The sequence below is a fragment of the Biomphalaria glabrata genome, chromosome 16 (assembly GCF_947242115.1).
Source record: "Biomphalaria glabrata chromosome 16, xgBioGlab47.1, whole genome shotgun sequence".
NCBI lineage: Eukaryota > Metazoa > Mollusca > Gastropoda > Planorbidae > Biomphalaria > Biomphalaria glabrata.
The window spans coordinates 7,263,821-7,288,066 of record NC_074726.1 but is presented as its reverse complement, the minus strand read 5'-3'; the positions used below and the strand labels follow the sequence as shown (position 1 = coordinate 7,288,066).

General features: G+C 39.6%; 1 protein-coding gene across 2 annotated transcripts in view; it reads left to right on the top strand.

Annotated features, from left to right (window-relative positions):
- LOC106057416 (frizzled-5-like) overlaps positions 1-24,246 on the top strand; it is a 253,179-nt gene that overhangs the window by 85,103 nt on the left and 143,830 nt on the right. For both annotated transcript variants that reach the window (XM_056013416.1, XM_056013414.1), the window contains one exon: positions 1,046-1,127. The gene's annotated coding sequence lies outside the window, so the exon portion shown is untranslated. The remainder of the gene's footprint in view (positions 1-1,045; positions 1,128-24,246) is intronic.

Below are 24,246 nucleotides of genomic sequence, written 5' to 3'. Positions count from 1 at the left end.
GAGCTGCCTAAAGGCAGCACGGAAAACCAACTCCTAGATACCCCCTACCCCCCACTGGTCCACAAATGAGATTGGACCAAAAGCGCTCTGATTATGCTATAAGCATGGAAGTAGCGCTATATAAAAGCTATAATAATAATAATAATAATAATAATAATAATAATAATTAGACCATAGTATAATCAGAGCTGTATACATTACATATTAAACAAAAACATAACCTACTAAAGTAATTATATATAAATAAATATAAAAATCTTAACCGGTAAGCTAAGACAAACTCACACAAGAACTCTGTTGTTGTTTTTTTCATTAACATTGGGATATACAAAAGGTTGGCTTTACTAGCTTGGGGACATCGAACATGGTCAATACGTAAAATAAAGGTAGTCAGGGACAGTTTTAAACAAGTGTATGAAAGTTTGTGTTTGCAAATAAAAATCAACCGGAAGTGAATGTCGTCGATTAAATTAAAACTAAGGCGCGTGTTATGTGAGGGGGGGGGGGGGGGCGCTTGTAACCGCGACCACAAAAACAACACAACATTCTAAAATGGGACGACTATAACCGATTCTCCGTGGCAGTGTTTCTTAAAATTCTGCTGGTGGCGCTCCCCCCCCCCCCTCATGAAAATAATTTCGTTCAATCTTCCCTTTCCATTAAGCCAGCTGAGGATCTGAAGGAGCGCTGTAGGCTGATTCAGGCAACCCATTCCATGCTCTAATAGTACTAGGGGAAAATGAGTATTTGTACAAATTTGTCCAAGCATATGGAACAAGAAATGTGCCTTTTATCTTTGTGTCTTTCTGAGTATTTCCACGGACATTTTATATTTTTAGTTACACAAAAATCGTCAAGATAACGATGTCCAAAATAGATGTCCCTATCTAGTGTCGTATTTAGACTTGGAAAAACCTTAAGCTATTTGAGATATGTTTTTTTTTGTTTTTTTTTTTGCCGGAGGGGGGATTCTTTCTAAGTCCTAATATTATATGTCAGTGCTAAATATTACTTATTATTTATTATTATTATATATTTTTTGCAGACCTTGAGAAACTTCGTGCACGAGCAGCAACCAAAGACTTTGGTTATCACAGAGTGCGCATGACGGAACTTAAAGCCGCTGGGTAAGTAGTCGACTACTTCTTTGATATCAGCTAAAAATATGGAGGATTGAACCAGTCACTAGTCTTGTATTTCTGTTCAGACTTTTCATTTACTTAGACCAGCGGTTCTCAGCCCTTTATGCTCGGCGACCTCTTTTTTTACAATGCCCCACCATGCCGCGACCCCCACCCACACAGCAATAGAAGAATAGACAAAAACTATGTATATTTTTGATGGTCTTAGGCGACCCCTGGCAAATCGTCAGATAAAAGAGATGCGTGGTGTCAACTTAATCGTGCGGTACAGGCCGCCCTAGCCCAGTTCCGAGTCGAACATTGTCCAATTGGTGTTTACTTCGGACAGTGGACGAAAAATTACGACACACGGTGCCACCACTGCATGGAGGACGACGAAACAATAAACCACATTCTTTATGAATGCCGAGTTCTGCACGAAAGACGATCGGGACAAGGATTTGATAAGAAAACTGGTACATGTCCGAAACTAGTGCTGTCCTTGTACGGGGACAAGGCGACCTTAAAACTCACTACTCACTTCCTCTCATGTGCTCTAAGGGAGTAATTCCCAGCATGGTTCGTTACTAATGGGGTTTCTGATTCGGCAAATTGTCAATCGACACCCAAGGGTGTCGCGACCCACAGGTTGGGAACCCCTGACTAAGACAATTGACATACATCTCCCGCGCCATTTGGACCATTGGTCAGCAAGCTTTCTTCACTGCTTTTTGGTCAGTATTTCAAGCGGGGCTGATGGTAGTGCAGCTCCTGGATGGTAAGAATGATGGAAAACATAGTAACAACCATCACAATCACGAGATTTTAAAACTGTTTCAATAACCATTTCAGTATGAAACACGTTAGGTTAACGCTAATTAATGACACTAAATGGTTAGGCTTACCCTGGATGTGGCAAAATATGTAGGTCACAGCTGGGGCTGTGTAGCCTCGGGAAATACTGCATCCCTCAGTAATCTCCGGACTCGAAGACAAGCGTTAGTATTTATCAATAACATTATTTATTTCGTTCCTTTCTTCAAGCTCCTCTTTCGCTCTCTTTCTTTCTTTCTCTCCCTCTCTTTCTCTCTCTCTCTCTTGCTCTCTTTCTTCCTCTCTCTCTCTGATATGTTACGTATCAGTCGTTTACTCTCCCTCTCTCTCTCTGTTGTCTTTAAGTCTTTCTTTTTCTCTGTTAGTCTCTTTTTTCTCACTTTCTCTTTTTTTTTTTTTTTGCTCTCCGAGTCTCTCCCTCTGTCGCTAACCCAACTTCTCGTGACCTGCAAACACAATCTCCCCACGTGACCCACGCGCGTGAAACTCACCTAGAAAGTAAACCTCTAACGTTACACAATCAAAGATCAAAGAGCGCGTGCGGTGTGGGAATGGCCTTAGATCACGTGACTTTCGGGGACAGGTGTTGGGGGGCACTTTCGAACTAAAGTCGTATATCCCTTAAACAAGTTGTTAACTATCCAACATCCCCTCAGCCAGCAATCCCCCCCCCTTTTTTTTTTTCAATTACTCCACCATCTGTGTTTGAACCTATGTCACTAATTCATTGATACACTTAAGCCAGAAACTAGATCCGATAGAACAACGAAAGGGAATTGACCAGGGTCCAGGAACCCATCACTTTCCTTTAAGGCGAACCAACCGACAATGGAAATGTATATATATCAAAGCAACTAATATAGTGACCTTCAAATCGCGATTTCTAGCAGGTCAAGGCTTTGACGCTCTCCTCTCTGTCTGTCTGTCCGTCTCTTCCTATTATGTTCCAGCTAGTTCGTAAATTAATCATTACGGAGCACGATCGAAGAAAAGGGCAAAGCACTATTTATAAACTAAATAAACAATGAAAGAAAAACAACGCGAAGACAAAAAGCAATGACGGTGAGCTCAATGACATCAGATGGGACAGCACTCGGAAGCAGGTTTCCTTGAAGGTTAAAAAATTATTGTCAGGAAAAGGCTGGGGATATTGACACTCATCTGCCCCTTTCGTAGTTATTACATGACGACTTTCGTGTGCCTTATGGTTCAGCTAATAGGACAACAGACATCAAAGTAGATCCCTTTCTGGAGGAGTCCTCTGGGCAGTAAGCCCATCCTGCCCTCCCTTAGATCAAGGCCCTGTTGACAAGCAAACAAGATTGTAGCATTACTTAAAGAAAAAAAAATTTGAAAGACCCGAAATAGATGTTTTCGTAACTTCTTTAAGCCTGAACGACGATACCATCGTTGATTTGACCTCATTAAATTTACTTAATGTTTCCTTTTAAAAGCTTTACGTTATTTTATATTTAACAAGATTACAAAGACAGTTTGTGTGGGAACACAAACTCAAAATCGGCCCCCGAAGTGGTCCACCCAGGCAGGCTTCAATATTTTCAGAAAGAACATCCAAATGAAATTATATCAAATACAAATGAGAGATAAGAATGGAGAAAGAAGGTTGACAGATCTTGTGTAGTGCCCCAACAGTACAGCAGATCAAAGGATAGGTGCAAGTGAATGCAAAGTTAGATGTGAACCTGGCCTAACTAGTTACCCTTTCAGACCTTGTGGTCTATAGGGCAGATGATGTAAAGTTCATCTGTTTTTGTGGCCTACGGTCAACGAGGGTGTCATGTAGCCAGCACAACGACCAACCGCCTTTACTTTTCCCCAACTAATATCAGGTACCCATTGGAGCTGGGTGGACTCAGAGGCGCCTAAGGATTCCGAAGTTGAAAATCCCAGTGTTCACCAGGATTCGAACCCGGGACCCCCGGTTCGGAAGCCAAGCGCTTTACCGCTCAGCTACCGCGCCTCTCCTGGCCTAAATAAAGTCTTATAATTGATGTAATTGTTTTGAGTAGGCTCAATTTAAAGTTCACGAATATGACGTTTACAAGATTAATATTCGTTTTAATTTAGGCCTAACTTATAATGCATACTAATTAGCTTTTTCTCTTTAAAAAACAGCTTGCATTACTGATTTTAAAAATTAGATTTTTCGCTTTCTGAAAAAAAAAAAAAATAGCCGTTGCATCAGAACTTTGAATGGTCTAAAATATTGTGATGTCTTGTCTAGTTTACGAGATCTAAACGGGACGGACGGACAAAAGGACAGACGGACAGACATTTCGCACAAAACTAATAGCGTCTTTTCCCCTTTCGGGGGCCGCTAAAAAAGCATCCATTGCCCTTTAAATCTTTACCAAATAAAACAACAAACGAAAACGTTATTGAAGCTTAATAATAAAAGGGTGGTGAAATACTAATGAGCAAAATGAATTATTCCGTCGGAACGTGGAAAATAATTACGGAGAGAAAGAGTTAAATGTAAACTACAGATTTATTCCGCATGATCTTGGTCTTCCTCCATGGAAGAAATTTTGATAAGAGTAACATCAGCTTCCCAGTAAAATTAAAACTGTATCCTTCGCTAATGGTCTCCGTACACTTGAATGGTTGTGACAAATTGGACACTGGACAATGATGCTGAAAGAACAATCCAAGCCCTTGAGAGTAAATGCTACTGAAAAATGCTGGGTATCAGATACCAGGAAAAAAAAAACTAAGTTTGAACTTTTACAAGTCAATACTCTGTCTTGCAAAAGAGAGAAACTCCTCGATACTGTGAGGAGACACGAAAGCTTAGCTGGTTTGGGTCATTCTTCAATGTACAGTGGGGGAGGGGGGGAAAGAAGAAATAATTCGACGATTTCGGTGATGGAGGCCCATGCCACATGTGTCGGAAATATATGGCCCCTAGAAAGTTGGGCACCACTGTGGTGAGAAAGGGTGTGAAATAAGGAAATCTGACCAACGGACTCCACTTTTCTCGCTCCTTAACATTAAGCCTAGCCCTTGAAGCAGACACCGGTAAGTTGTAAGAGTTTGTGCTAGTGATGTACCTTTGTTCCTGAAATTTTTCTTCCCTATCAAAATGTGTTTTCTGTGCGTTTGTGTCTGTCATTCAAAGTTGTTTTTTTGTTTTTTTTGCTGCTGTCATTTATGTCATTTATATTACATACAATAACAGCTGTCACTCAAACACCTGACATGGGGGCTTCCGTCAGTTTCTTTCTAGTCTTCGTTTTCAGTAGACCAGGACAGGTTCTTTCCTCTCTCTGTGTGTCTCTCTCTCTACCTCTCTCTTTCTTTCTCTACCTCGCTTCTCCTTTCTCTTTAATGTCTCTTCCTGTTTCTTCCCCCCTTCTCCTCTCTCTCTTTCACTCTTTCTCTTCTCTTTCTCTCACTTTACCTCTCTCTTTCTCTACCTCCAATCTCTCAATGTTTTTGTTTATTACCTCTGTTTGTGATGACAGTTTTTTTATTTTTTTTATTTCTGTATTTTGTATTTTATTTGCTCCGGACGATGCGTGTGACCGGGTGACGGAGAGTGCTCTACATCTGTCCTACTCAATGCTTCTCTTTCTCTCTTTTCTGATCCCCGGTCTCTTTTTCTATTTCAATTTCATTCTATCCTTTACTCCCTCTCTCTCTTTCTCTACGAATTTTTCTCTTTTCTCTTCCTTTGTCTCTCTCTCTCTCTCCGAATTTTTCTCTCTTTTCTCTTCCTTTGTCTCTCTCTCTCTTTTCCTTTGACTACCTCTCAAATTCTTTCTTTTCCCCTTTCAATGTCTATCTTTAACTCACTGTCTCTTTCTTTCCCTAATTTCATCTTTCTCTATTTTTTTTTGTTTTGTTTATATTTCTCTCTATGAAATTTACTATCTCTTCCTCTGATGGATCACTCTTTTTCTCTCTCTCTTTTCTCTCTTTCTTTCTCTCTTTCACTCCCTCTCTTTCTTTCTTTCTTTCTCACTTTCTCTTTCTCTCTTCCCCGTTCTCTTTCTCTTTTCTCTCTTTCTTTCTCTTTCTCTCTCTTACATATCTTTCTCGATCTATCTCTTTCTCTATATCACTCTCTTTTTCTCTTTCTTTTCTTTCTCGTTCTCTCTCTCTTTCTCTCTATCACTCTCTTTTTCTCTTTGTTTTCTTTCTCGTTTTCTCTCTCTCTCTCTCTTTTTCATTTCTTATTTAAGTTATCTCGAACCCAAACCCTATCACTCCTTCCCCTCGAGTCTGACCTCTTGGGCAACATTCGCGACCACTTTGCTGCATCGCCATTGTAATACTAATACCAATTGCTCACACTTTGAACCATACACGCGACGTCTTAGAAACACTCATAAGTACTCACAGTCGCCTCATCAAACACACACACACTCAGCAGTGTAGCCACTTCTGTACTACATGCATGAAACTCACAGGCACTAAATTTGTAACACGAAACAGAGCCCCCCCCCCAGCACACACACACTGCCCCCCTCTCCCCCCCCCTCATTCCTGCCCGCTCCCCAATTACTGTACCTTTCTCCTACAGCCAACACACGTCTGCGACGCCGCGGGATTAATTCCACTTTTTTTTTAGCCCCATCTTTCCCCCACCCGCTGACCAGCACAAGTAAAAAAAAAAAGCGCCATTTAGATATGATTGACAGGTAGTCAAAAATTAGAGAGGATTGGGGGAAGTTGGGGGGAGGTAGGAGCGAGGTGCACCAATTATAAATAGATTTGCTCTCTCGGTGGGAGCAAGTCTCTCGTCTGCTCGTGCTAACTCGCGCTTCCGTTAGATTGCTCTCCCCTGCCTGTGACCAAACTGCAAGAGTTACGTGTAAAAACACAAAAGATTCTCAAAGTCTTGTTATGTGGCATTGTATTTTATAGGCACAAAGCAAGAACCTCGGGGACTCTGTGTCAGAAATTCATCTGCTATCTAAATAATCTACAACGTTACAATAATTACGTTCTCACTAGTTGTATCTGACTTCACTGTTTCACTGTTACTTTCTGACTTCACTGTTTCACTGTTACTTTCTGACTTCACTGTTTTACTATTACTTTCTGACTTCACTGTTTCACTGTTACTTTCTGACTTCACAGTTTTACTGTTACTTTCTGACTTCACTGTTTCACTATTACTTTCTGACTTCACTGTTTCATTGTTACTTTCTGACTTCACTGTTTTACTATTACTTTCTGACTTCACTGTTTCACTGTTACTTTCTGACTTCACTGTTTTACTATTACTTTCTGACTTCACTGTTTCACTGTTACTTTCTGACTTCACTGTTTTACTATTACTTTCTGACTTCACTGTTTCACTATTACTTTCTGACTTCACAGTTTTATTTGATCTCAAGAAAGAAGCAAAAATTATAAATACATAATCTCTTGGCTTATTAAAAAAAAAGAAGTAATAATTAAAAAAGAAAGTGCCGTAATTATACGGCTAACTAATGACTGACGCAGTAGCGAACCGAGAGCAGTCAGGTGCCCAATGCACGTCACTGCCACGTAATCTTGGAGTCTAAAATACTAATCAGCATTGATTTAGAATCTAGATGGTGTTAAAGATTGGTTCGAAGTTTGTTATTTAATTAAACACTACCATAGAGTGTTCAGCCCTGATCTCCAAGAGACAGCCACTGTCCATTAGACCTATTGTCCTTTATTAAGTGACTATTCACCATGCTTTGTGGAAATAAAAAAAGATCATTTGTACATATGTTTATCAATAAAAATGAAATACCGATTGGTATCAAATCATCAATGATAGATCTGTACACTGTTATTCATTATAATATGCACAGATGTGATTAGTTTCTGATTAAATAATTCTGATTAAATAAAATTCGTAACCCCTTCCCCCCCCCCGCCACCCCCAGGTGTTACGAGAACATCTCGTGTTCCAGAACGCCGCAGGAGAAGGTCCCGAGTGATGACGAGTTTGACAGCCTGGTCTGTTCGCGAAGGCATTAGCGAGCATTGCGATGGCTGAGTTCCCCAGGAGGAAGGGAAGAAAGTAGATCTAGAAGGAAGGGGAAAAAAACGTGCCAGAGGAGGCGAGATACGCGAGGAAATCGACTTGGCGAGAATGGATGTGGTTGTTAAGTCGGCACTAGGGCATGTCGGGATGATGTCTTTCTTTACAAGCTTGCATGTCGCAGTATACTACAGAGAGTTGGGGGTTTAAACTTTTAATCAATCGTACCAATAGGATTACGAAATGCGACCTTTTGACCCCATCACAAGACTTGTGGTATTCATGTAGTAAACGAATAGTGTTGGAAGTTTCAGTATTCAATTAAGAATTCTATAATTATTTGTCTTGGGAGTTCCCATAATTTATTGGGTTGTTTCCCTTCATGTTATGCTTCATTTTCCTCAAAACATTTAGAAATGCGGGAGCCAACACGATGTCTACATCTTTTAAAATTCTATACTCTCTCTCCCTCTCTCTCTCTCTTTCTCTCTCTCTTTCTCTCTTTTTCTTTCTCTTTCTCTCTCTCTATCTCTTTTTCTCTCTTTCTCTTCCTTGTTCTCTCTTGTTCTCTTTCTGTCTCTCTTTCTTTTTCTCTCTCTTACTCTCTTCCTTCCTTTCTCTCGTTCTCTCTCTTTCTGTTTCTTTCTCTCTCTCACTCTCTCCCTTTCTTTCTCTTGTTCTCTCTATTTCTCTCTCTATCCTTCTACTCTAACTTAATTTTTCTCATTCTCAATCGCGCTCGACATTCTCTCCACCTCGAAAAGAAAAAAAAAAAAAAAAAGGATCACAGACTGAAAGTGTTCCTCCAATATTTCTAAGAATTGAATAAATTTAGAAAGATGTAGCCAACGCCTGACTTGTCCACCATATGCGGGTATGGTGGACAGCCAGTTCTTCCAATGCAAGTAGACAGACCTGAAGTAAAAAAAAATAAAAATTCTCATAATTGGCAAAAGGATAGACTGGGGTGCAGGATAGCCTGCATAGAAAGACTGCAGGACTATTGTGGCAGTCTGGGACAATAATGAGGGAAACATTGCATCAGACAAACTTGGAAAATTCTGGCTGCAAAATGCAACGTACACCAAGCAATAGGCCTACCAATGAATAGATTAACATTAAGTCTTATAGTCACTGAACTCAAACATCTTGGGGGGAAAAAAATCTGACGTCATATGAACATGTGATATAAAATGAACGTGTGTGAATTTATAATTGAGACAGACGTTTCTCTTCAATACTTATCCAGTAAAGTTTGGGAGTTTGTAAACACTATATAAGGTACGCAAATCTAATAGTCCCTTCGTTTGATGTACATAAACAGTTTGGCTTTACAAATCTTAATATAAAGCAGAAAGTAAGTCGTAAGTATGTATGTATATACGTGTGTATGTCCCGAATATAAATCAAAACCATTTGACCAATCTTGATAAAACTAAGCATAAAAGTTCCTTAAATTATGGCAGAAACCTTAGTGTATGTTTAATGTCCCTCCCACAACCGGAGGGCCCTAATGATAGACAAAAAGTACCTAATTGTATCTCTATTAAAGTACGAAACTTTTGACTAAATCGGGTAAACCCTTTTTCACATAAATTTATATTGGATATGAATAGGTCGGCTGGCATTTTCACACTCGTAACAAAATGTTTTTAAAAAATTGAAGGGAACATTCTCCAAGTTTGACATAGATCTAAATTCAATCCGGTAGATCAGTAATACCCAAAGTAAGGCCCCCAGAGGCGGGTCTTATCAGGATATTATATTATATTATTTTTTTATAGATGCGATAAAGTGATGCAAGTTGAACTAGTGTGATTATTCACGCTGCATTTATTTTTAAAAATATTCGAAATTTCTATTCTTCGAAATTTCTATTCTTCGAAAATTTTTTTCTTCGAGTTGTTCTGTGAGCCATTTCAAGCTGCTTTGCATGAGGGCATGAAATCCACTAATCGCCATTTTTGGTAATGTGAAACCATGTACATGCTCCATCTCGTTACCTAATGTAACATGCGCTATATACCATCAATATGTCTTCCAAATTCAAACTGCTTGGATAACTTGTAGAACTGCATATAACATGCTCCTAATTGTTTTATAATATTCCTAATTTAACTTTTTTTTTTACACATTTTATCTATAATATTCAAGTTGTTAGCTAATACTATCTCCTTCCAATATACTCCGAGCCGGATATTTTCTGAAACTACGTAAGCCTTACCCTGTTTCACCCTCCTCTCTGGTTTCGCTCATTTAATGACCTGGACATACGCTGGCCCAACTCTCCTGTCTTTGTTATCTGATCGCATATAGATACCTGGGATATATAGACCTAGACGTACCTCACTCTTGTCTACATTGAGGAAGTCAAGTCTTGCTCATGAGGATTGCGTCCTCTGCTTTTAAATGGTGAAGTCTCTGTTATAGTGTGTGGTTTTTTTTTTTATCGTTGGAGGGTAGTGGTGGCAAGCTGAGGGCGGGTGGGAGCGTTGACACTTAATGCAGGGGCGGAGACACGATACGCCTCATTATAAATGACAGGTACATCTTTCACCAACCCTGCTTTATGCTCGTTTTTTTTTTTTTTTTTGTTTTTTGTTTTTTTGTTTTTTTAAACCGTTGGCCTGGTATCCTTGAAGGCAGACGAGACGTTTTATCGCCTTGGCAGATCGTCGTGTCCTGACACCAGATTAGCGGGAGATATATCAACCGGGGAGGGGAGAGACGTTACAAGGGCGAGAGGGCTACAATTCTTTGCTAATGAGGTGATTTACCTAAAGTTACGAAATGATATATCATTTGTTGACCAACGCTGAAATTGTATAACTCGAATGATTGTTCAATAGGGTAGCAGTAAACGTTTTACATAATGATTCTCTCCTTCTCTCTCTCTCTCTCTCTCCATCTATCTTTCTCTTTGCATATGTTTCAGTGTTTGGTTAGAGCAGGGCCGGCCTTAGGCCACTGCAACCTTTGCCGCCGCAGTGGGGCCCGTACTTTCATAGGCCTCGCGTTAATTCTAGGAGTAAATTTTTAACAGGGTTTCCGCGGTCTTCTGATTTTCCAGGGCCTCCTGGAAATCTCCTGAAATTTCAAAATATATGAAAACGTCACGGAAATCCGAAATTATTAAAACCTTATGAAAACTCATAAAAATCTCCTAAAAATTGTTGGGGTGTCAATCGTACGCGCGATAAAAAATAAAAACGGCAATGTCATCTTTCATTTAATAAAAATGTATTGCAAAGACGAATATTTTTCTAATACAAAATCTTATATTTTGGCATTATGCTTCACCCTAACCAGACTGGTCCCCGCGCAATCCCTTTCGCCTAGGGCATGGCAATTGTTAGGGCTAGAATTAGGAAGTGATACAAATGTACTTCTTTTGTGAAGACGTTTAAAATAAGACTCTTGAAGTTTATTATTTCAATTGGATTCAAAAGCGTTATTCCTTATAAATAAGATAAGCTAAGATGAAATAATTTGTATTTGGTCCAATCAAATGGAAATTCAGTTTGACTACAATTGACCACCTGTAACAATAACAATAAGGATGCCCATACGAACATCATTCACACACGAAATACATTCGTATGTGTAGATGCGCTATTGTCACCCATTTTCAATATTTTTATTACCTATATATTGTAACTGGTCTAAGGTCATTCCTTGACGTATATGATTTGAACCAGGTACGACGTATCCCTGTGCTCTGCTATCAGGTGCCCTCATATTGCTCTTTCTCTCTGAAGGGACAGAAAGAAAACATTTGAGAAACATTGTAGGAAGGAAACTTTTTTTTTTCATTCTCTTTATTCCCCCCCCCCCCTTTTGTTTTTTTCCTTCCCCCTTTCTCCTCCCCCTTGAACCAAGAACGTACACTTTGTGTCTTTTATGACCTTCGTTGACACGGGCGGGAAAGGGGGTGCCATGAAAACTGATACGACATCTGTGAGGTAAGACTGGCCTCCCCCCCACTCCCCCGTCTTCACCCCAGCCTGGTTACTGGGCCCCCTCAACCTTTCTCTCTTCCTCTCTTTTTCCTTCTCTCCATCACTCTCTTCTCCTTCTCTCTTTTTTTTTTAAATCACAGTTCTGTGTCTCTAATTAAAAGTTGTTTCTTTTCGTTTCGCAGAAAACGTACGCAATTAGCGAAAAAAAAAAAAAGAAGAAAGTAATCGAACCGAAAAAATCAGTCAGTGTGCTCCGAACAGGAATATTTTGGTGTCCGGTGGTGGAGGTTTTGGATGGCCTGATGGAAGGGACCTTAAGACATTGCGAGATTGTGATAGAAGGAAGTTGAGACACTCTTAGAGAGATGGGGAGTGTGGGGGCGGGATTGAGAGAACGAGAGGCTAGAATCTGCTGTTGACACGGGAACTGCGCTAGTTGATATTAATTTATGGTGGCGCTGTTCTAGAAAGTCTAAACAAAACTGGAAAAAAAAAAGGAGGGGGGGAGTTTAGGATATGGTTGGTGTTCGACAACATCTTTTTACAAAGCTTATATCAGCTCACTCTGTCTGTCTGTCTGTCTTTATGTATGTATGTATGTATGTATGTATGTATGTATGTATGGTAAAACGTTAGTGCACGTTATTTCTTCCACACCCAATCTCGGAATAAGCAGAATTATTTCTTCTAAGAAAATCGTTATAGCTGATTACGAGAACCGTTTCCACCCACATAATTTTCTTTTTTTTTTTTTTTTTTTTTTTTTTTTACCGAATAAGAATTTGTAAGCTGGACAGAGAAATTGTAAAAAAAAAATGTTTTTAGATGCGAATTTTTGAACGCAAACTCATTGGACTTGGTCATACTGAGTTTTTACATCTTTTTTTGGGTCAAGAATGGTCAGGTAGTGATGGAGAGACCTGGCTAGCCTCTAGAAAGACATAACTAGCCTCTAGAGACTAGTCTTCAGAGAGATCTGACTATCCTTCAGAGAGACCTGACTAGACGGGATTTTCTATCATGGAGTCAAATGATATACTGATGTGGGAGATCCCGAAGCAACCATGAGTGCAGATCTAAGAAGTTGGTGATTTGATTTTGCTCTGAGAAGGCGCCTAAATTATTGAAGATGAAGGAAAACAAATGGTGTGTGGGTTTGCGCGTGGAGGTAACAATTTGCAACTCTCAACTAGAACAACATCTTTTGAAATTAAATACAAATAAGGCACACGGGCGTTTGATCCTAATGCCCACCCAATCTCCCAGCCACTGACACCCACCACTCTCATGGAAATGTTGCCACCTCCGAAAGTCTTCTGCTCTTTTACTTCTGTCCTACCATTAAAAAAAAAAAGCATCAACTAGCCTTGCACCCCTCCCCTACACCTCATTGCCCCTCCGCGCCCTGCCCCCCCCCTTTCCCTTCTCATGCATCTCGCGGTATAACTGTCAGGATCCGAGGGACAAAACCTTCTTTAAAGACAAACTTGTAAGACACCGGGAAGGGTTGCAGGGGCGGCCCCGGTGTAACAAGGCGTCAACTTTAAAGTCTTCTTCTCGTTGAAAATTTCACTACCGGCCTTGACCTGCATTTTAAACTTAAACAAAGGGGGAGAACATACATTAAAGGCTGGGGACTTTCAGAGAGAGCATTATGGGAAGGGAGCTCTTCTGAATTCCTGATCTTTGGGCTCTTCGCAAGGGAGAAGAAGACAAAAAAACATGGTGTAGACAAAATGTATGCAGGGGCGTTTCCGTTTGTAACATGAATAAAAGGGGAAAAAACATACTTCCCTGTGTCAACGCATAATTAGCTAACGCCCGAGTGCAGAACTAATTGGAATTACTCACCTGATTTGGAGTTGTCTGCTTAATCTGGTTGTCGTATATCTTTAAAAGGGAGGGAGGGGGGGGGGGACCTGAAGTTAGCTTTCATTGTTTTGTAGAGAAGAAAGAAAACAATGCAGGCTTTTATCTTTTTTTTTTTTTTTTGCAGCCTAGCTCTATACATGGCTTCTTCGTTAAAACGAGAATCTGTTAAAACTAGATCCGTATTTCTAAAACTTAAATTTCTGAAAACAGGCGTGATTTTGCTATGCTGAATTCTTGAGATCTGATGTGGAGTTTGATGTGGAGTTTAATGTGGAGTTTGATGTGGAGTTTGATGTGGAGTTTGATGTGGAGTTTGAGCCTGTTTCTAAGCTTCGACTTTGTTGTGACATAGAATGAACATCTTGCTTGGCACATATAGGTTAAAGGAAGATTACGTAATATAATGATAGTTTGTTTTGAAACAGAAATTGTGGTGCTCCGCTTACAAAGTCGTCCAAGGAAAGTTTAGGGATTTGTTTACGCGAACTGTCAAAGCATCTCTACGACGATTTCACCTTTGTTTCAAATTAGAGTCCGAATCTACATTAGTTCAAAGATGTTGCTATAATTTTTTTTTTACCGTAAAGAGCTAACAATATCAATTTTTCCGCTTCTTTTCTACATTTCCTTAGAAATTCATTTACGTGTAGGCCTACTATGTAAAAGGTTGAAATATTTCGGATGTTCCTTCAGAGTTGAAGATGCTTTGCTTCCTGCTCCAAACCTCTCCTAGGGCGATGGGGGATGGCGGCGAGCAGGGTATGAGCCCGGGACTGTCGAGAAGTCCGAACGACAGTCCAGCTCGCATACCGCACAACCCAGGTAGCCATCCTAATGACTCTTAATAGTTTGTGGAGCACGAAGTGTTAACAAGGTCACTCTGGTATGCGTTGAGGCATTGCGATTGAAAACGTATGAAAATGGCTTAAAAAAATTATATATAATAAACTAAAACAACAACTCTGAAAGCCAATGATTGTCGGGTGGTAGAGTGGTTAGAACAAAGAGGTTGTCATAAGAAGCGGATTTGAACGCGTTTTTTTTTCTGCGATTTTTAAATCGGGATCTCTTGCCTCATGTTAGGGCAAGTGGTAGCGAGTTCATCAAACCATTTAAAAGTCACATTCGCTGGGAGATTGATTAGCAATGATTGAAAATTGATAAGTTTGATTAAAGATGAGGAAAAGCTCAAACTAATCATTTTGTTCAAAGGTTTGCAAAATGTGTGTCTGTGTGTTTTGAAAATATATGCCTAAATTAATACCTACTAGGAATCTCACTCTTTCTAAAGTGACAAAAGTCTCCTGACCAGAACTGAAGACAAAAGACTCCTGACCAGAACTGAAGACAAAAGTCTCTTGACCAGAACTGAAGACAAAAGTCTCCTGACCAGAACTGAAGACAAGAGTCTCCTAACCAGACCTGAAGATAAAAGTCTTTTGACCAGACCTGAAGACAAAAGTCTCCGGACCAGACCTGAAGACAAAAGTCTCTTGACCAGAACTGGAGATAAAAGTCTCTTGACCAGAACTGAAGACAAATGTCTCCTGATCAGAACAGACGACTAAGTATTCCAAACATCTTCTCACCCCAAATGAACTAAATTTGATAAAAAGCTCCACACCAGAAAGAACAACAAAAGGTGTGTACATATAGTGTGCGAACTCAAACCAGCACATGACATTGAACTCTTTAAAACCGAAAAAAAAAAAGTAGATCGTTTTAAAATACATATTCAAAGTAAGCGAAATTTTTGTTTTGTTTTGTTTTCCGCCTTTAAATCTGCACGTAGCTCGTCGTAATCTCCCAGCATTCGTCTCTTATATTTATCTTAGAAACGTTAAGATAAGAGACTAAATTGGTCTGGAATACGTAAGTCTGAGATAATGAATGTCCTGCTAGGTCTTTCAAAAGAGAATAAAACCAAATCCTGGGACGTCAATAAAACGTCCGACTGTCTGAGGACGTTTTGTCTGTAGGAGTGGGGGTGCGTGTCGTGGGTTGGGGGGGAGGTAAGGTAGGTAGGTGGTCTAGCGATGGGGACCTACATTTATGGCTGTTCTTTTCATGAAGGTCTCAGAGAGAAGACAGAGGTCTCGAGAATTTCTCTGGGAGGTCTTTGTAAATTGTTGATGTCTTTCCGGTCGAGGTGCAACCAATGAATCAGACGACCTGACTACTGCGATTAGGTGGCTAGCTGAGGTGACATGGAGCTCGTCAACCAATGCACTTGATTAAAACAAAGTATGGATAATTATGCATTTACATATAAACTAGTTTTAAAACAAATTACAAAAGGAGAAGTATTTGATAAACAAAGTGATTTCTTTGGATAGTACAAAGAGATAACCACACATGTTATTTAGACTAGTTCTAAGGCCCAAGGATTCCTATGATGATAAAGCTAAAATTGAATAGCGCAAATTCTGAGGTTTCTTAAAAAAAATAAAAAATTAGACTAGTTCTAGATATGCTCCATTGTAACATGACCCCGTCCTGCTATGGTCACCAAAAGACGGACGGAACCTACCTGTTTTTGTGAGGTTGCTTGAAATTATTCTAATTCATACACAATCACATGTGTGTGTGTGTCTCAATATAGAGATGCAGAAGTACCAATAATTAGATAACTAGCGTAATCCTTCCCATAGACGTATAAATAATAGAACGGAAACAGATGATGTTGTAAGAGGCTCTATCTACCCACAATCCCATTTGGTATCCCAGCGTGTTTCCTGTTTCACCAGTCCTCACTTCCTGTGCAAGTCTAGCACGCGCAATTTTAAAAGAGATTATATTTAATTCATTATTTTCTAATGTAGCATTTTAGTTCATACCATTGTATTAGACTATGCTCTGAACACACAGGCGCTCTCTCTCTCTCTCTCTCTCTCTCTCTCTCTCTCTCTCTCTCTCTCTCTGGTAGGCCATACTCTGATTATACTTCCGATTCCGAAACATTTTATTCGTTTTTATTTTATTTATTTTTTAAATTAAAGTATCAATATTTTCTTGGCTGTCTTCTTTTTATTTATTGATTTGGAGTATCAATGTTGACTCTTTTACAACTTCACTCCGTCATTCTGGGTAACTCTTTCTTTCCAGACGTAAAAGTAAGATCTAGTGATCTATGGGGCAAAGGATTCGAAGGTCATCTGTTTCTGAGGCCCACGGTTAACGAGAGAGCCGTGTGGACAGCACAACCACCAAACGCCATTACTTTTCCCCAACTAATGTCAGGTAACCATTAGAGCTGGGTGGACTCACAGGTGCCCTGAAGATCCCGAAAGTAAAAATCCCAGGATTCAAACCCGGGACCCCTGGTTCGGAAGCGCCTTATCACTCAGCCACTGCGCCTCCTTTTCCAGACGAGTGAGCGAAATAAAGAGCTGTCTTCAGTAATTTAAAGTCGTGAAACCAGACGCCTACTCTGTAGAATCGTTTTCGAAGTCTATTTGTACAATATGCCGTGTCTATAATATGTAATTTTTGGTTGTCTTTGACACAGCTTAGCATATTATCGATTATATTTGTGGCTATATAAAACATTTTTCTAAACAGTGCCCTGTGCTAACCGCCTGTAAATGTTATCACAATGGACCCGAGTTCAAACCCCGATCGCTGACAACTTTAATAATCATCACTTCCAAAGCAACAACTGCAACTAACACAAGTCCTACCTGAACACAACATGTCTTATCTTATACAATGCAGACGTTACCTGTACACAACATGTCTTATCTTATACAATGCAGACGTTACCTGAACACAACATGTTTTAACTTATACAGTGCAGACGTTACCTGTACACAACATGTTTTATCTTATACAATGCAGACGTTACCTGTACACAACATGTCTTATCTTATACAATGCAGACGTTACCTGTACACATGATATAAATACAGGTCTGTTATGTATGTTACATGCTAGAACTATTAATTGTTCGGCGCAAGAACATATCCAATGGTAGTTGCCATAAAAAAAAAACCTAAACTACAAGAAACTGATAATAAATGAATAAAACCATAACTTTACATATCCTTTAGATTTAAAAAATGGCAACTAATCACATATGTTAAAATAACATTACAGAAAAGGTTTGTAGCAAAGCTGGAAACATTTAATGTGACATAGTTTCTTTCTGACCCTATTTATTGTATCAGCTATATTACACATTGATATGATCATTAGTAAGATATATGTTCCAATCATTCTTTTACTGTAAGCAGATGATTAAATTACTATCAAATTTTAATTATTGGAAAAGAACATGTATGATAGGGTGGCATATAATCTAATATATAAAGTAGAAAGTAAGGCGTAAGTATGTATGTATGTATGTATGTATGTATGTATGTATTATGTATGTATGTATGTATGTATGTATGTATGTATGTATGTATTATATATGTATGTTTGTATGTATGTATGTATGTATGTATGTATGTATGTATAAATGTATGTATGTATGTATGTATGCATGTTTGTTTGTCCCACATAGAAATCAAAACCGTTTGACCAATCTTGATAAAACTTGGTATAAATGTTCCTTAGATCATGGCAAAAGACCGTAGTGTATCTTTGATGTCATACCACTATCGGGGGGGGGGAGGCCTAAAAATATAAGAAAATACCTAAATAAACCTCTATTAAGGAGCAAAACGTTTAGACTAACGGGGTAAACCCGGCCCGCAGGCCGTGGGTCATATTCGGCTAGTAAATTATAAGAGCAGAAAAAAAAAAAAAACTTCCTAATACTCTGTAATACTGCATAATCCATGAGTCTGAGTACAATCCAATAAACCAACTCTTATTTGTACAAGTATAGCTGTGAAACGTGCATTGTGATCTCTATCGCTAGCTGTTCACAGTGACGGATAAGAGAGGATTTTACGCATGATTTTCTTTGGTCGCTGTGACAGAAAAATCTGGGAATTCGTCCTCTTTGTAAATTGATAAGTTTGAGTTAGGGTAAAGAAAAGTTGGAACCAATCAAATCTGGGAGATTAGCCATGATTGAAAATCAATAAGTCTGATTTAGGAAGAGGAATAGTTTAAACCGATACTTTTGTTCTAAGGTTTGAAAATTGTTTGGTCCGGCAGGGTTACATATATGCATGTTTTTCGTATTTTCTATACAGTAAATCTTTGTTTTTTTGAAAATTGTTTGCATGTGTTTTGAACATATTGGCCTAAATTAGTCCCTACTACGAATCTCACTCTTTCTAAAGTTATTCGAGCTTGGAAAAGAAGTCTTTGCTTGTGTGTGTGCGCGTGTGTGAGTGTGTTTGTTTGTTTTGTGTTGGAGAGCCTACTTCATGTCATTTCACTCTGGCACTGCCAATGTCCAGTCTGTGCCAAAGCTAGTATATTTGTGATGTATATGCAGTGTCCAGTCTGTGCCAAACCTAGTCTATTTGTGATGTCAATGCAGTGTCCAGTCTGTGCCAAACCTAGTATATTTGTGATGTCAATGCAGTGTCCAGTCTGTGCCAAACCTAGTATATTTGTGATGTCAATGCAGTGTCCAGTCTGTGCCAAACCTAGTCTATTTGTGATGTCAATGCAGTGTCCAGTCTGTGCCAAACAAACCTAGTATATTTGTGATGTCAATGCAGTGTCCAGTCTGTGCCAAACAAACCTAGTATATTTGTGATGTCAATGCAGTGTCCAGTCTGTGCCAAACCTAGTCTATTTGTGATGTCAATGCAGTGTCCAGTCTGTGCCAAACAAACCTAGTATATTTGTGATGTCAATGCAGTGTCCAGTCTGTGCCAAACAAACCTAGTATATTTGTGATGTCAATGCAGTGTCCAGTCTGTGCCAAACCTAGTATATTTGTGATGTCAATGCAGTGTCCAGTCTGTGCCAAACAAACCTAGTATATTTGTGATGTCAATGCAGTGTCCAGTCTGTGCCAAACAAACCTAGTATATTTGTGATGTCAATGCAGTGTCCAGTCTGTGCCAAACCTAGTATATTTGTGATGTCAATGCAGTGTCCAGTCTGTGCCAAACAAACCTAGTATATTTGTGATGTCAATGCAGTGTCCAGTCTGTGCCAAACAAACCTAGTATATTTGTGATGTCAATGCAGTGTCCAGTCTGTGCCAAACCTAGTATATTTGTGATGTCAATGCAGTGTCCAGTCTGTGCCAAACAAACCTAGTATATTTGTGATGTCAATGCAGTGTCCAGTCTGTGCCAAACAAACCTAGTATATTTGTGATGTCAATGCAGTGTCCAGTCTGTGCCAAACCTAGTATATTTGTGATGAGAACCGTTTAGTTGTGCCCTAGATTTAGACATTTTATTTTTTCCCACCTAAACAAAAGCTATTCTTTTACGAACTTACTAAATCACTTGCAACAAAAGTGGGACAATGTTATTCTAACGATAAGACGCTGAGAACGCGGGGGGCGCGGGGAGGGTGGAAGAATGTGACACGATTAGGGCGTCGGTGGAGCTGGCCGGAAAGGCAGAAAGCTGTGAAGAGGGAGGAAGGTAGGGCAGTAGATCGGCTAAATACGCCAGGAGGTCACCATAATTTACACCTGGCATGGGGAGTTATCTACACTCCTGAGAGTGGCGGGGGAGGGGTGCAACGTTGCAGGTAACATCTCACGCCCTGTCCTGGTCTATCCACCCACTCGGCACACCCGCCATCTGCAGCTAAAATGTCCCGTTAATCTGTCCCCCATAACCCCCCTGCACTATACATTTTGTCGCAACCGAGATAGACTTAAAAAATAACGTTTGACCTATTTACATAAGTTCTATATCTAAATTTGTATCGATTTGGATGCTGATCTATCAGTCTGTTTAATGAACATATACCATCAAATTATATATCAGCCATTGACTATATCCGGTCCGTCAAGCCCTTGGGTTATCAGCTTCTCAGAGGCTCGATTCCATTAGATTCGACGATTTTTGTTCCCATATTGGAATGGCTGGAGTCGTTCAAATTAATTTGTTTTATTTTTCTTAAATTCTCCATTGGAAAAAAAAATTACTCGCAGAATATAACGTTCCAAATTTTAAGTGGGAAAACTAACTCGAAATTTTATGAAATATTCTCTTTTTCCTGGTGTCCATTGTCCTGCTTTTTTTTTTTGGTTTGGGGCGTACATGTGCTGGGATAAGTGTCTTCGTTCTTATCTTATTCTGGCAGTGTCTCGTTTTACATGTCTCCATACGTGAAGTGCCGAGAGATAATTTCATAAACTCGGTTCACGTGAGACTCGAGATTCACGTCACGCTAATTAACTCAATTTATGGTCTGATATAACACAGACGCCTCTACGTGTTGAGACCCACATTCGCAAGGCCTACTCTTCGGTTAAGAGTACGCCCCCAGACTCCATGACAGCGAATTCCACTAACCTACATGCCGGGTGAACTCCAGATTGGGGAGAAAAATAAGGACTACTTCTCACATAATGCCCTGAATAGAAACCGGGCTGTGCGGTTACTCATCTTTATAATAAAGCAATAGTATGATAATAACACCATGACATTGTATCAATATCTTAACTTATAAACAATAGTTGGCCTCTTTGTCATGTAGATTAAGTACCATGCAGTGCGTCTCCGCTGGTTGACAACTAAGGCGCTTTATATGTGTATTATATCTTAACTTATGTAACTTGAAATAACCCGAATTATTATTTTGTGAACAGAATTAATAATAATAATAACAATAATAATATACCCCATTGTTATATCAATCGAGGGGAATAATAACAACTGACCTCACAGACACCCTCAAGACCCTCAATATTCCTAGGAACATCCTCGTTGCCTGTCAGAGGGCGGTACTGCTGCAGACCTGCCACATCACCAGAAAAGCTCCCCGGAGAAAATTGTTAAAGGGACCACGATGAATTTTGTTTCTCTTTAGCAAAACCGGACCCTGGCAGTGCCAGAGAATGACTACTCGTTCATTTCTAACATAATAATAATAATAATGATCCTTATTATCCGTTAGGAAATTTGTCTTACAATTTTTGCATTATACATTTAATACAATATAGACAAATTGAAATAAATGTAGTAGACCTTAGCAATAATGTAAACTGGTATTTTGAACAAAATCTAGCTCACTACAAAAACATGTCTTTACACTCTGGCCTCCTGGACTATTCTGGCGTACCCAAGACAGCCTATGACAGTGCAACCCATCCTGCATCATTCACACTGCATAACCACCAACCAATCGCTAGCTTCTTCTCACCTTTACCATAGAAACACACACACACACACACTCCATAACACTATTTCAGTAGAGTTAAAACCAAAACTGATGTCATAGAGCAAGAAATGAAAGCCTCCATCTCCATGCAGTTTTTTTGTTTTTTTTAATGTCTCAGAGTTAAGATAATCTACGTCCTAGTCCAAACCTCCCGCAGGTCGACGGGGAATGGCACCGGGCAAGGTTTGAACCCGGGACCATCGAGACAACCGCATACTGCGCGACCAGGCAGCTGATATGCCTAAAGGAACAGCTAATATCCGATACAGTTTGGGTTAAGCTGCGTCGCAGTTTCTGCCAGGTTGCCAGTTTGTAACACTGAGTGCCGCAAGCTGCCCGAAGATCGCCAGCTACTGATTTTTCCTTAGGGTTGTCTCCCGAAGCCTTTCCCATGTTAGGGTATACCCAAAAGGCAGCGGAGGTTTGGATTTGGAGTTTTCCTTGTCAAAGAGTGGCAGCCAGGGAAGGCTACCGAAGCCCTCGTGAGCTACAGAATGTTGTTGTGCTACATATTAAATTTAGTTTGTTGTGTTCCCCCTAGGACACAGAGGCTCTTGCCAGCTGCTCTGTTCATGGGACGTAGTTTGGCCATCACTGCCTTAGACCACAATAAGATGGTTGCCTGGTCGTGCTGTTTGCGCGCAGGACTGTCGTTTGGATCTATCGATGGTCCCGGGTTCAAACCCTGCCCGCCCCTATCCCCCGTCGTCCTGCGGGAGGTTTGGACTAGGAAGTAAACTATCTTCGATTCTGAAGGAACATCCGAAACATGGAAAAGAAACAAAACAAGATAGCGCCGCCTCATTGGAAATGATTGTTCACAGTAAATTGAAGATTCTCACGATTAAATAAACAAAGGCAAGAACCTTAAATGCTGGCTAAATTTAAAACAAGAAAAACATGAAAAATATTTTTTCTAAAAAGTCTACCTCCTTTATGCAACTGATTGATTGTTTTTCTCTTAAAAAATAATGAATGTAAAATTTAAAAACTTTTTTTTTAACTTCGTCCTTCCATCCCCCCCAGCCCCCCCCCCCCCCTCCGAGAGTAAGAATTCTGTTTCAACGAATGTCTATATCTAGTTCATCTAATCATTTAGATTTAGACTTTGAAGACAATGCGTACCATTTTCCTGAACATCAATTCATTATTGTCCTTTCAAGAACGTGGTAGTCCTTTCAAAACCAATGCTGGATCTAGACCTAGATTTAGCCTCTAGCCAAATTTACTTTCATCTATTTTTTACTTTGAAAACGAGCCAACGAGCTAGTAACTCTTTTCTCAGCGATATACATCAACTGTTAAATTTATAGGAACATCTCTATTTTGAGATCAGCTGTCCATGTTCCTAGATTCAGGCTCTTGGATTCAGGTTCCATGAAGTTCTGACCTGAATAGAGGCATTGTAAAAAAAAAGAATGGAGCTATAATTTTAACAATATCTCACATCGTGGCAGTAAATTTTTCTCTCATTTCTCCTTTATTAGTGCTAGAGTAAACGTCTTGTGCTTTCCCCCATATTGAAATTATTTTGAGCTGCACAAGAAAAGCTAACTCAGCACTCCCTTCATTCTGTACACCGAATACATCAAAAAGGCTAGCTATTTATAGATGTTTGTTTTTTGTACGCCTTGTAAGGAAATCTACTATATTCTTTAACATATACGGTCACAAGGCTGTACAGTTCAAAAAGATGGCTCGGACAACCTTTTTCTGGAACGAAGAAGTCAACGCTACTGAACGTTAATACTTAGGAAAAAAAACATAAACTCAAATCTATCAAAAACCAAGATCTACACACAAAAACTAGATCAGCCTAAAAAAAAAAAAAAGTTGATTTAAAAAAAACACTAGATCTACGAAACATAAAAAAATCAGAAAGCCGTTATGGTCCTCTAGAGACAAACACTGCTGATGCACCAGTGCAGATCTTGCCTTGTTGTAAAACAGGAACGCACTCGGCTATTCGGAGTTTCAAAGCTTCAGTAGAGTTGGTCATCAACAAACAAATTCTCTTCACCTGAGGAGAAAAATAGAAAAGTTAAAGCGTTATATGACAATCTGGTTGTATTCTCTCCCCTTCCCCCAAGCCAAAAAAAGAAAAAAAATCAAGATTTTGGTGAGATATTTTATTATTGGCGCGATGGCCAACTCTGGGCGCTAGGTACAAGATCCAACTAGCTAGGCACTAATATAAGTCTTTAAGTAGGAGACA